The sequence below is a fragment of the Musca autumnalis genome, unplaced genomic scaffold (genome assembly GCF_047663935.1).
Source record: "Musca autumnalis isolate F117 unplaced genomic scaffold, ASM4766393v1 scaffold_2, whole genome shotgun sequence".
Lineage (NCBI taxonomy): Eukaryota > Metazoa > Arthropoda > Insecta > Diptera > Muscidae > Musca > Musca autumnalis.
Genome location: NW_027411755.1, coordinates 149,985,388 through 149,996,746, shown reverse-complemented (window position 1 = coordinate 149,996,746; position 11,359 = coordinate 149,985,388). Strand labels below are relative to the sequence as shown.

General features: G+C 34.0%; 2 non-coding genes across 2 annotated transcripts; one reads left to right on the top strand and one right to left on the bottom strand.

Moving 5' to 3' along the window:
- Positions 1–7,170: 7,170 nt before the first annotated feature.
- TRNAW-CCA (transfer RNA tryptophan (anticodon CCA)) lies at positions 7,171–7,242 on the top strand. Its single transcript has one exon. It is a non-coding gene; the product is annotated as a tRNA-Trp (tRNA).
- Positions 7,243–10,915: 3,673 nt separating this feature from the next.
- TRNAW-CCA (transfer RNA tryptophan (anticodon CCA)) lies at positions 10,916–10,987 on the bottom strand. Its single transcript has one exon. It is a non-coding gene; the product is annotated as a tRNA-Trp (tRNA).
- Positions 10,988–11,359: the final 372 nt, after the last annotated feature.

The following is an 11,359-nucleotide window of genomic DNA, read 5'->3' as shown; positions in this document are numbered from 1 at the left end:
AAATGTCGCCAACATTACTGAGAGGTATTTTGCCACCGTTGAAAATTTGATACCATTGCACCACGCTGGGCACCCTATTAAAAATGTCTTAAATTGGAAATTTTATATATTCTGATTTTTAAGGAATAGACGTCCTTTAAATTTAATATGATGATCAATACCAAAAAAAAATCATAAAGTATCTTCTTTTCTAATATTATACCATAGAGTGGAGCTATATTTCAACTTCTTGAAATTTCCATGGTAAAATTATTTATTGGTGCCACCGTGGTACAATTGTATGCACACCCGCCTTGCACGCTGAAGGTCGGGGGTTCTATTCCCGGCCAGCCAACATCAAATTTTCAACGATGGCAAAATACCCCTTAGTAAAGTTGGTGACATTTTATGAGTATTTCAGCTATGTAAAACTTCTCTACAGATGATGTCTTAAGACACGCCTTTCGGATTCGGCGATAAACTGTAGGCCCCATATCATTGATGTAATATGAATCGTAGTGCACGCCCTGTCCCTTCTGGAATGTTTGTGGAACAATTATTATATTGTTGTTTAAAATTGATGTGATAAGGTGACCGACTCCACAAAGTTATTTTTTACAATAACTTTATTTGAGGCGCTCATGGCCAAAACGGCCTAACCCACATGCCCAAAAATATCAAACTTACTGTAAAGATTTAAATGAAACCTTTTGAAATAAATTCTAAAAAAGTCATATTGCATTATTTTAGTGTAGTAGTGTTATTCAATGCAATATGGAATTTTTTAGTAGTTATTTCAAAAGGTTCTGGTTAAATCTTTATAGTCTGTTTGATTTTTTGGGCATGTGGATTAGGCCGTTTTGGCGATGAGCGCCTCATTTGTCCAAAAGGAATTTTGATTTGCTGAAGGCTAATTCGATTAATTCAATTCTGCCAAGAGTATAAATACAAAGTTACTAATACGTTGTTTTGCCTCCATCCGAGGCGTTTGTATGCATGGAAGTCGCCACAAGATAACAGTGAGAATATTGTCAGAAACCAAATAGATTACATCTTAATAAATAAAAGATATGCTTCCTGTGTGAACAAATGTTCCACATATCCCGGCGCTAACGTTCCCTCGGATCACATTCTTCTAGTTTGCAAAATACGCATAAAACTGGCAGTAACACGCAAGAAAAAAACGCAGAAGAAGTTAAATTTTGATAGACTTGATGATGAATTGACGAGACATTCGGTAAAAACCCGATTAAATGCCGAACTGAATAACATCGCTGAAGATAGCCAAAATATATGGGATGATGTTAAAGAATCCATCAACAACATAACTAATAATATGTTAGGCACCACAACGTCTAATAGAGAAAAATCATGGGTGACAGATGAAATACGAGCTCTACGCAAAGAAAGAAGCAAATACAAAAACATAAACTACGAAAAATACTGGGAAATCAATCAGGAAATTAAAATCGCAACTCGGGCTGCAAAAAATGCACAAATAAGAAAACAATGCCAGGAAATTGAAAGATTACAAATTCTCCACGACGATTTCAATCTCCATAAAAAATTGAAAGAGGCATCCGGGATATATTCCAGAAGATCTTCCACATTTCTCTTTGATGAAAACAATATAGCCCATTACGAAGTTTCTGAAAAGAAAAAACTTTGGGAAAAATATATAAAAACTCTATTTACGGACGAAAGTCGAATACAGTTACAAAATACAGAATATCAAAGCGGTTTAACGATAAGACCCATTACAGAGGAAGAATTAAGAGCAACAATAAAAACCATGAAAGATAAAAAAGCATCGGGTCCTGATGAAATACCCACCGAAGTACTGAAACTAATAGAAGGAAGAAATATACAACTAATATTGAGATTATTCAATCAAATTTACGCCACAGGACATTACCCTCAAGACTGGCTGGAATCGACATTTGTAACCATACCTAAAAAAGACAATGCGAATTTGTGCGGTGATTTTAGACTAATTAGCCTTATGAGCCATGCTCTAAAAATCTTTTTAAAAATAATACACAGACGAATATACCCATTATGCGAGATGCATATGGGTAACACACAATTTGGATTCAGAGAAGGCATGGGTACCCGAGAAGCATTGCTTGGAGTTCACGTTGTAGAACAAAAATGCCGCGAAGTTCAAAAGGACGTCTTTCTTTGTTTTGTGGACTACGAGAAGGCGTTTGATACCGTAAAACACGATTAGTTGATGGATATTTTAACCGATATTGGACTAGAAGAATGTGATAAAAGATGTATTCAAAATCTATACTGGAAACAAGTATCAAATATTAAAGTGGATGGTGAATTATCTGACAATATCCCAATTTCGAAAGGTGTACGGCAAGGATGTATTTTGTCACCTCTTCTCTTTAATATATATTCTGAAAAAAATTTTCAAGAATCAATAGCTTCCAAAAACATTGGCATTAGCATAAATAACATCCTCATCAATAACATTCGTTACGCTGATGACACCACATTACTGGCAAGCAGCTTAGCAGGGCTACAAAGACTAATAGATGCACTCATGAAGACCAGTGAAAAATATGGATTATCAATAAACATAAGAAAAACTAAATATATGATTGTCAGCAGAAAACAGCTGGAAAATAATGTACCTATGATAATTAATAACATAGAAATAGAACGTGTAAGAACATATACATATCTAGGAGTCCAGATAAATGACCGTTGGGATATGTCAAGTGAAATTAAGTGCCGAATCGAAATGGCAAGAAATTCATTTTCCAAATATAAGAAAACGCTAACCAGTGACTTTTGAAGGAGGAGCTAATAGCTTATTTTTTTTAAATAGTGTTTTAGCGTGTTGTGGTATTCCGGTTAGCTGTATACTTTCAGAGTGTATTTTGAAATGCCAATTAAATTTGACCTAAGGTTTTAGTCATGATGCCCACCTCGGGAATAATTTTCCAAAGTAGGTCATGGGTTTAAGATTATTCAGTATTTATATCAGCTGCCATCTACTGTCAGACAATAAATGGTAGGTCGCTGACTAAACTTGCCCTAAAATAAGGTTTCTGTGGATATATTAGCGTATAACTCTGTTGTCTGACAACGTGCATTAACATAATTTCCATCAATGGAAAGACGAAGAAATCTACTTCCAAATTTGCTGTACGTGAGTTCCAGGAAGAACGCTATAAGATTTATATTAAATATTTTATCAATGTTTGTTTTGTTTTAGTTGAAGATTCAATCATATGATTGTCTAAGTCTGGAGTTTCCCCCATTGGCTTAACTTCATCACTTTCCTCTTTGCAGAGAAAAATGTTTACAAAAACTGACAGCTTGCAAAATGTTTACTGATCGCTACCAATATCATGATTTCATCCCGGCGAAAGGAATTATCAATTGGCTTTTCAGTTTTTGAAATGAAGATTTTTTAGTGAAAACCTGAACTCTTTAAGCATCGAGTATTCTCATGTTAATGAGAATGATGCTCACTTTTCGGCTTTCCAAAAAAACACCAGAACAAAATATTTGCAAGCTGACAGCACGATTCAACTAAGAAATCATCGATTTCTGTTAAGTTGAAATAACATCAACACAGTTACCTGTGAGTATGTCGGTGGAATTTTATTTACAAAATTCCGTTTTGCGCGAGCCTTCGCTGTTTTTTGTTTGTTTTGTTTTAGTTGAAGATTCAATCATATGATTGTCTAAGTCTGGAGTTTCCCCCATTGGCTTAACTTCATCACTTTCCTCTTTGCAGAGAAAAATGTTTACAAAAACGCACTGACAGCTTGCAAAATGTTTACTGATCGCTACCAATATCATGATTTCATCCCGGCGAAAGGAATTATCAATTGGCTTTTCAGTTTTTGAAATGATGATTTTTTAGTGAAAACCTGAACTCTTTAAGCATCGAGTATTCTCATGTTAATGAGAATGATGCTCACTTTTCGGCTTTCCAAAAAACACCAGAACAAAATATTTGCAAGCTGACAGCACGATTCAACTAAGAAATCATCGATTTCTGTTAAGTTGAAATAACATCAACACAGTTACCTGTGAGTATGTCGGTGGAATTTTATTTACAAAATTCCGTTTTGCGCGAGCCTTCGCTGTTTTTTGTTTGTTTTGTTTTAGTTGAAGATTCAATCATATGATTGTCTAAGTCTGGAGTTTCCCCCATTGGCTTAACTTCATCACTTTCCTCTTTGCAGAGAAAAATGTTTACAAAAACGCACTGACAGCTTGCAAAATGTTTACTGATCGCTACCAATATCATGATTTCATCCCGGCGAAAGGAATTATCAATTGGCTTTTCAGTTTTTGAAATGATGATTTTTTAGTGAAAACCTGAACTCTTTAAGCATCGAGTATTCTCATGTTAATGAGAATGATGCTCACTTTTCGGCTTTCCAAAAAAAACACCAGAACAAAATATTTGCAAGCTGACAGCACGATTCAACTAAGAAATCATCGATTTCTGTTAAGTTGAAATAACATCAACACAGTTACCTGTGAGTATGTCGGTGGAATTTTATTTACAAAATTCCGTTTTGCGCGAGCCTTCGCTGTTTTTTGTTTGTTTTGTTTTAGTTGAAGATTCAATCATATGATTGTCTAAGTCTGGAGTTTCCCCCATTGGCTTAACTTCATCACTTCCCTCTTTGCAGAGAAAAAACAATAAAACAAACAAAAAACAGCGAAGGCTCGCGCAAAACGGAATTTTGTAAATAAAATTCCACCGACATACTCACAGGTAACTGTGTTGATGTTATTTCAACTTAACAGAAATCGATGATTTCTTAGTTGAATCGTGCTGTCAGCTTGCAAATATTTTGTTCTGGTGTTTTTTTGGAAAGCCGAAAAGTGAGCATCATTCTCATTAACATGAGAATACTCGATGCTTAAAGAGTTCAGGTTTTCACTAAAAAATCATCATTTCAAAAACTGAAAAGCCAATTGATAATTCCTTTCGCCGGGATGAAATCATGATATTGGTAGCGATCAGTAAACATTTTGCAAGCTGTCAGTGCGTTTTTGTAAACATTTTTCTCTGCAAAGAGGAAAGTGATGAAGTTAAGCCAATGGGGGAAACTCCAGACTTAGACAATCATATGATTGAATCTTCAACTAAAACAAAACAAAGAAAAAACAGCGAAGGCTCGCGCAAAACGGAATTTTGTAAATAAAATTCCACCGACATACTCACAGGTAACTGTGTTGATGTTATTTCAACTTAACAGAAATCGATGATTTCTTAGTTGAATCGTGCTGTCAGCTTGCAAATATTTTGTTCTGGTGTTTTTTTGGAAAGCCGAAAAGTGAGCATCATTCTCATTAACATGAGAATACTCGATGCTTAAAGAGTTCAGGTTTTCACTAAAAAATCATCATTTCAAAAACTGAAAAGCCAATTGATAATTCCTTTCGCCGGGATGAAATCATGATATTGGTAGCGATCAGTAAACATTTTGCAAGCTGTCAGTGCGTTTTTGTAAACATTTTTCTCTGCAAAGAGGAAAGTGATATTTTATCAATATTCAGACAAAAATTTTGATTTTTTTTAATCCGCTTAATTAGTTGGATTTTGTGTTGTTTTTGAGATTGTTTTGTTTCCCCAAACCTATTTTTGCATCATAAGATAATCGGTATTCTTGTTCATGTCATTTGGATTATCAGCATAAAACAATTCTTACCAAAGGGGAAAGGGGGAGAATGTAACGCTCGTAATTTCTTAAAACAATCTTTACAGCAGCACAAAGCTGTAACCGGCGCATTAGCTTGATATTTACACTGGAAATATTTTTGGCCTTTTTCTTCATACAAGTGGATCCACTGTACGTTCTATGGGTACTTTATCAATACGTGCGCCTATACTGCTAATTTCTGAGGGTACGTTTTTTTAGCCCCAATGACGACTAAATTCCAATTTTCACCCATTTCAGTTTGATAATAAAGCTATACCTAGAAAATACCGAAAATAGGGAGGTACCATTTTATGGGGCTATATCAAAAAGTGGACCGGTATACCCATTTTTAATTTCAAACAATACATAATAATATAAAATTGTGCACCAAATTGTAAATCTTTATCGAGCTGTATCTTGATTTCAACAGACGGACGAATATGGTTATATGGACATAGAATTTTATGCTGATCAAGATTGTACATTCTTTATAGGGTCTCCGACGAATATGTGTTACATAGTTAATTATACCCTCTATAACATGGTAGAGGGTATTCAAATGTGTCTCGAAAGAAAGATTTTAGATTCCACAAATACATTCATTTGGTGCTAAATCATTCCGAATTTCGGATGTTTTTCTGGATGCGGAAGCAAAATCGGACCGAAGTCCTAACAAATGTTGGCGAGGTTGCCATTATTTCGGAACTAAATTTCGAAAATCCGAAGAAAAACCTTATGATATTGGAAAGTGACATTTTTTCGTCCGAATATTCGTACAGAAATCGTAACTGTTTCGAAAGTAATTTCTATGGAAATCAGATGTGCCTTCTGAATCGTATTGAGGAATAAATACTGTACACTTTTGGAAGAATGTGATATAAATTTATATTTTTTCCAACCTCTCATTCCATCCAAATTCTAAAGTATCTATTCTTAATTTAATCTCCTGAGTATTCCAGGTATAAAATAAAACAAAAACATTTTGATTTGGGAAAAATAAATAAGTTTTCATTTCATTATTAATAAAAATAGTAGAGTTTCCTAGCGGTACAACATAATTGTAATGCAATGAAGACACAAGAAAAAATTATTACTCTCTCTCCTTCTCTAATAACAAACAACAAAATTATCATTGCACATAGCATCTATGACATATACGACGTTGCCGAGAAATGCACAAAACAATTAAGCACGTACTGTTGTACAAACACCTCAGATAACATCCCTCTTTTCTCTCTTCTCTCAACACATAAACAAAATTAGTTTTTAATGAAAGCAAATGTGAAATGTCGGAAATATTTCTTAATGAAGTCGAAAAATTAAAATGAAATCGGAACAAATACATATGTCTGACGATTGTTCATTCGCATCGGACATCCGACATTTGGTTTGGTGGGTTGTAACTTCAAAACTTCTACTAAAGTAAATAAACCCACATGTTCTATTTATATTTTTCCCTTTTCGTTTACTTAGAAAATACTGTATTTGTGTTTAACGCAGAAAAGACTCCGTGGCGCAACGGTAGCGCGTCTGACTCCAGATCAGAAGGTTGCGTGTTCAAATCACGTCGGGGTCATACCAAAGTTACTGTGATTCAAATTTTGCGTACATTGACATTATTAATTAATTTTGTATAAATTAATATTATTAATTAAAATAAAATAACATACATTAAATATCATAGTAAATAAAAATAAGTTTTCAAGTATAAGATAAATTAGTTCTTCGGAGTAGAACAAAAATGGGTAATTGTTATTAATAGCAGCAGTTATTAGAGTCTACAAGTTTATTTGTAGGCGACTATTCACACTACACTATAACGAAAACAGTCCAAACACAAAACGTCAAACAAACAAACAAAACATTAAAGTTATTAACGGTGCCTCGATATTACTAATTAGGGCCATTGTTATATGTTTTCTTTTACTACTGGATGGATTTAGAGCCTATTTGTTCACGCTTCGCATGGCGGTGCTAAAGTTTTCGGCCACTTTTGCTACCTTTACTATTAAAAAAGTAAAGGAACAAAGCAACAATTGATAAGAACGAGCGTAACAAGGAGAACAAATTATTTGATTTTGTTGTGGTTCAACAGTCCGTTACTAAAGCATTTGCAATAATTGCATATTCTAAAATACCTACATTCACACTTTTGTTGTTCCCTTCTTGCTCACGTCTGATTTAGAGTCACAAAAAAACTAAATTGGAGGACTTTAAAAAATAATTTTCAAATTAAAAATTAATGTCAACAAGGTCCTCATTGAAATTTAATTATAGCTCTTAACTTTAAGTCAACCGGAACGCTATAGATATGTTCGAAAAATCCAATTGATAACGAATGAAGACTTGTAATAATGGGTGTTGGTGTATACCATAGTTGAATAAAATTATGTACATACAGTCAACCAAAAAAAGTCTACATACACCCTATAAATCCCGAGTTTTAAGGGTAAGGAAATATTTTTATGAATATCCAAGTACATAGTTCCATTTCATATGCCTAATAAACAATATAAAATACGACAAAAATATATTTCATAATACGAATAACGGTAAATTTTATAAAAATTAAAAAATATAGGGAAAAAGTGTACACACTTCCCACTGAAATATGGATATTACAGTAAAATTTATGGAATAAGCAATACAAATCTTACACTTTCTTGCTTTAACAAATGCCTCTGGTTGTCCATGATATCTTTTAGGCAAAATAGACACATATTTGTGAATTAGTTGCCGTTATTTCAAGTCAGATATCGTGTATAGCTCGTTAAAGCAGACCTTTGCCAATTTCTTTGAGTTTTGAGTTTGTTACTTTATAAAACACCAGAAAATACAATGAGACTGATAATTTTGAGATCCTAAAGTGCTTTGAAGTTGTCCTTGTGGACATTATATCCTCCTGAACTTCGCAAAATGTTCGAATTCCTGACTTTGCTCATAAGGTTTATAGGCTTCACAACAGTCCAAGGGGAAAATTACATGCAGAAGCTGGGAATTACCTTGTAATATGGCTTTGTACAATCCTTGAGCATCCATTGAATCAGCAATGTAAAATTATCCGACATTTATAGCGTTTTAAGTGGCCCTAACGATCATAATACGAGAGCATAGTAGTGAACAGTGTAAATTTCATTTTGATTTTGATTTTTTTTTATTTTGATGCTTTGGAAACCTTAGGATCAGGTTTGTAGAAAAAAGTTGTCAAAATCTGATTGAGTTAAGATCTAATATCAGATCTTATTACAAGGTAGTTCCAAGGCTTTTGCATGTAATTTGCCCTTTGGAATGCTGTTAAAACTATAAGATTTATGAGAAACACAGGAATTCGTATATTTAGCGAAGCTCAGGAGCATATATTATCCACAAGAACAACTTCAAAGCGCTCTAGGATCTCAAAATTATTAGTCCCACTGTATTTTCTGAGGTTTTATAAACTACCAGACAGAAAAACTCAAAGACATCTGCAAGGGTCCGATTTAATAAGCTATACGCGAAGTCTGACCTTAAATAACGGCAATTAATCCACAAATATCTTCCTATTTTGTCAAAAAGATATCACGGACAACCAAAGACCTTTGATAAAGCAATAAAATGTAAAATTTGTATTGCTTATTCCGTAAATTTTACGGTAAACTCAATATTTCATTGGGGTGTATGTACACTTTTTCCCTATTATTTTTTTTTAATTTTTAAAACATTTAGGTTATGGAATATATTTTTGTTGTACGAGTATACACGACAGACAAACATAGCACATCTTATAAAAGTTTCGTTTAGTTTTTAAATCCACATGGTTGTTGTTGGATTGCTCAATTCTGAACTGTTGGTCATTCTTGAAGTTATTTATAAAACATTTCTCTGTTCAAATGATAACTTTCTTCTACATACGTTGATATTTGTCTAATACGAGGGCAGTTCGGAAACTTCACAAAAAGCGCGGTATAAACAAAAAAAGTTAAGTGTTTTGGAAACTTACATCTCTGCTATGAACACATGTTAAATTTTGTTTCGATCTGGCAACTCCTTCATATAGAAACAGGTGTTCAAAAAAGACGCATCCGCAATTTTTTTACAATGGAAAAATTAGAAATGCGTGCTGTCATTAAATATTTACATAAAAACGGTTTATCGGGACAATAAATTCATAATGATATGTTGAATGTGTTAGTTGAAAGTGCTCCTTCATATGCAACAGTAAAAAATTGGGTTGCTGAATTTAAACGTGGTCGTACAAGCATTGAAGATCAACCATGTAGTGGACGTCCAAAAACAGCAACATCAACAGAAATTGTAGCCAAAGTGCATGATATGGTATTAAATGATCGACGAATAAAAGTGCGTGAAATTGCTAATATCATGGGCATCTCAAATGATCGAGTTCATTTAATTTTGCATGAAGAACTACAGATGAAAAAGCTTTCTGCAAGATGGATGCCGCATTTGTTAACAGTCGATCAAAAACGCATAAGAATGAACATTTCTCAAGCTTGTTTGGATCGTTTTAAGCGAAATAAAATGGATTTTAAGCGTCGTTTCATAACTGTTGATGAGACATGGATCCACCACTATACTCCAGAGGCAAAAGAACAATCCAAACAATGGACTGAAGCTGGAGGAAGTGCCCCAAAGAAGGCAATAACAATTCAATCGGCTGGTAAGGTTATGCCAACGGTTTTTTGGGACTTCAAAGGTATTTTATTGATTGACTATCTGCAAAAGGGTAAAACTATAAATTCAGAGTACTATTGCAACCTTTTGGATCAATTAAATTTACAAATTCGAGAAAAACGTTCTGGCTTACAACACAAAAAAATAAATTTTCATCAAGACAGCGCACCAGCGCACAAGAGTGTTTTAACAATGGCTAAAATCAACGAATTAAAGTACGAGTTGCTTGACCACCCACCTTATTCTCCTGATTTAGCTCCCAGTGACTTTTACTTGTTCCCAAATCTAAAAAAATTCTTGCTGGCAAGCGTTTTACCTCAAATGAAGATGCAATTACAGTTGTAAACCACTATTTTGAAGACCTTGAGGAAAACTATTTTAATCAAGGGATAGAATTGCTAGAAAAGCGTTGGACTAAGTGTATTGAAGTTTCAGGAGATTATATTGAAAAATATTTTTGAAAAACTAACTATTCTCTTTCATTGATAGGCTAAGAAGTTTCCGAACCGCCCTCGTATTAATTTAAAAATTACATTTATGATATTTTTAACAAAATTTGAAATACTGTAACATTGGCATGACCCCGACGTGATTTGAACACGCAACCTTCTGATCTGGAGTCAGACGCGCTACCGTTGCGCCACGGAGTCTTGTCATTGCTGCGCACAAATAACGGTATTATCAAGTAAACGAAAAAAGAAAGAAAAAATAAAAAAAAACAACGTTGCCCCTTTCTATAAATAGAACATATGGGTTGGGCTCTTCCATTGTACAAAGCAGGGAAAGTGTGTGAATGATGTGTCGTCTAATGTCTCCTTGTCTGGCAACAACAAAAATAATATTTGCGATAAGCACGTGGAATGTAGACATCATATACTTGCACAAACATACATACATACTATGCGTTGTAAAAACAATAAATAGGCCGCGTTCTGTATAAATAGGTCGGGGTTGTTTTAGCTGTGTAAAATTAAAATCGTCTGTATCTTATTTTACATGCACACACAACATGTGTATTATGT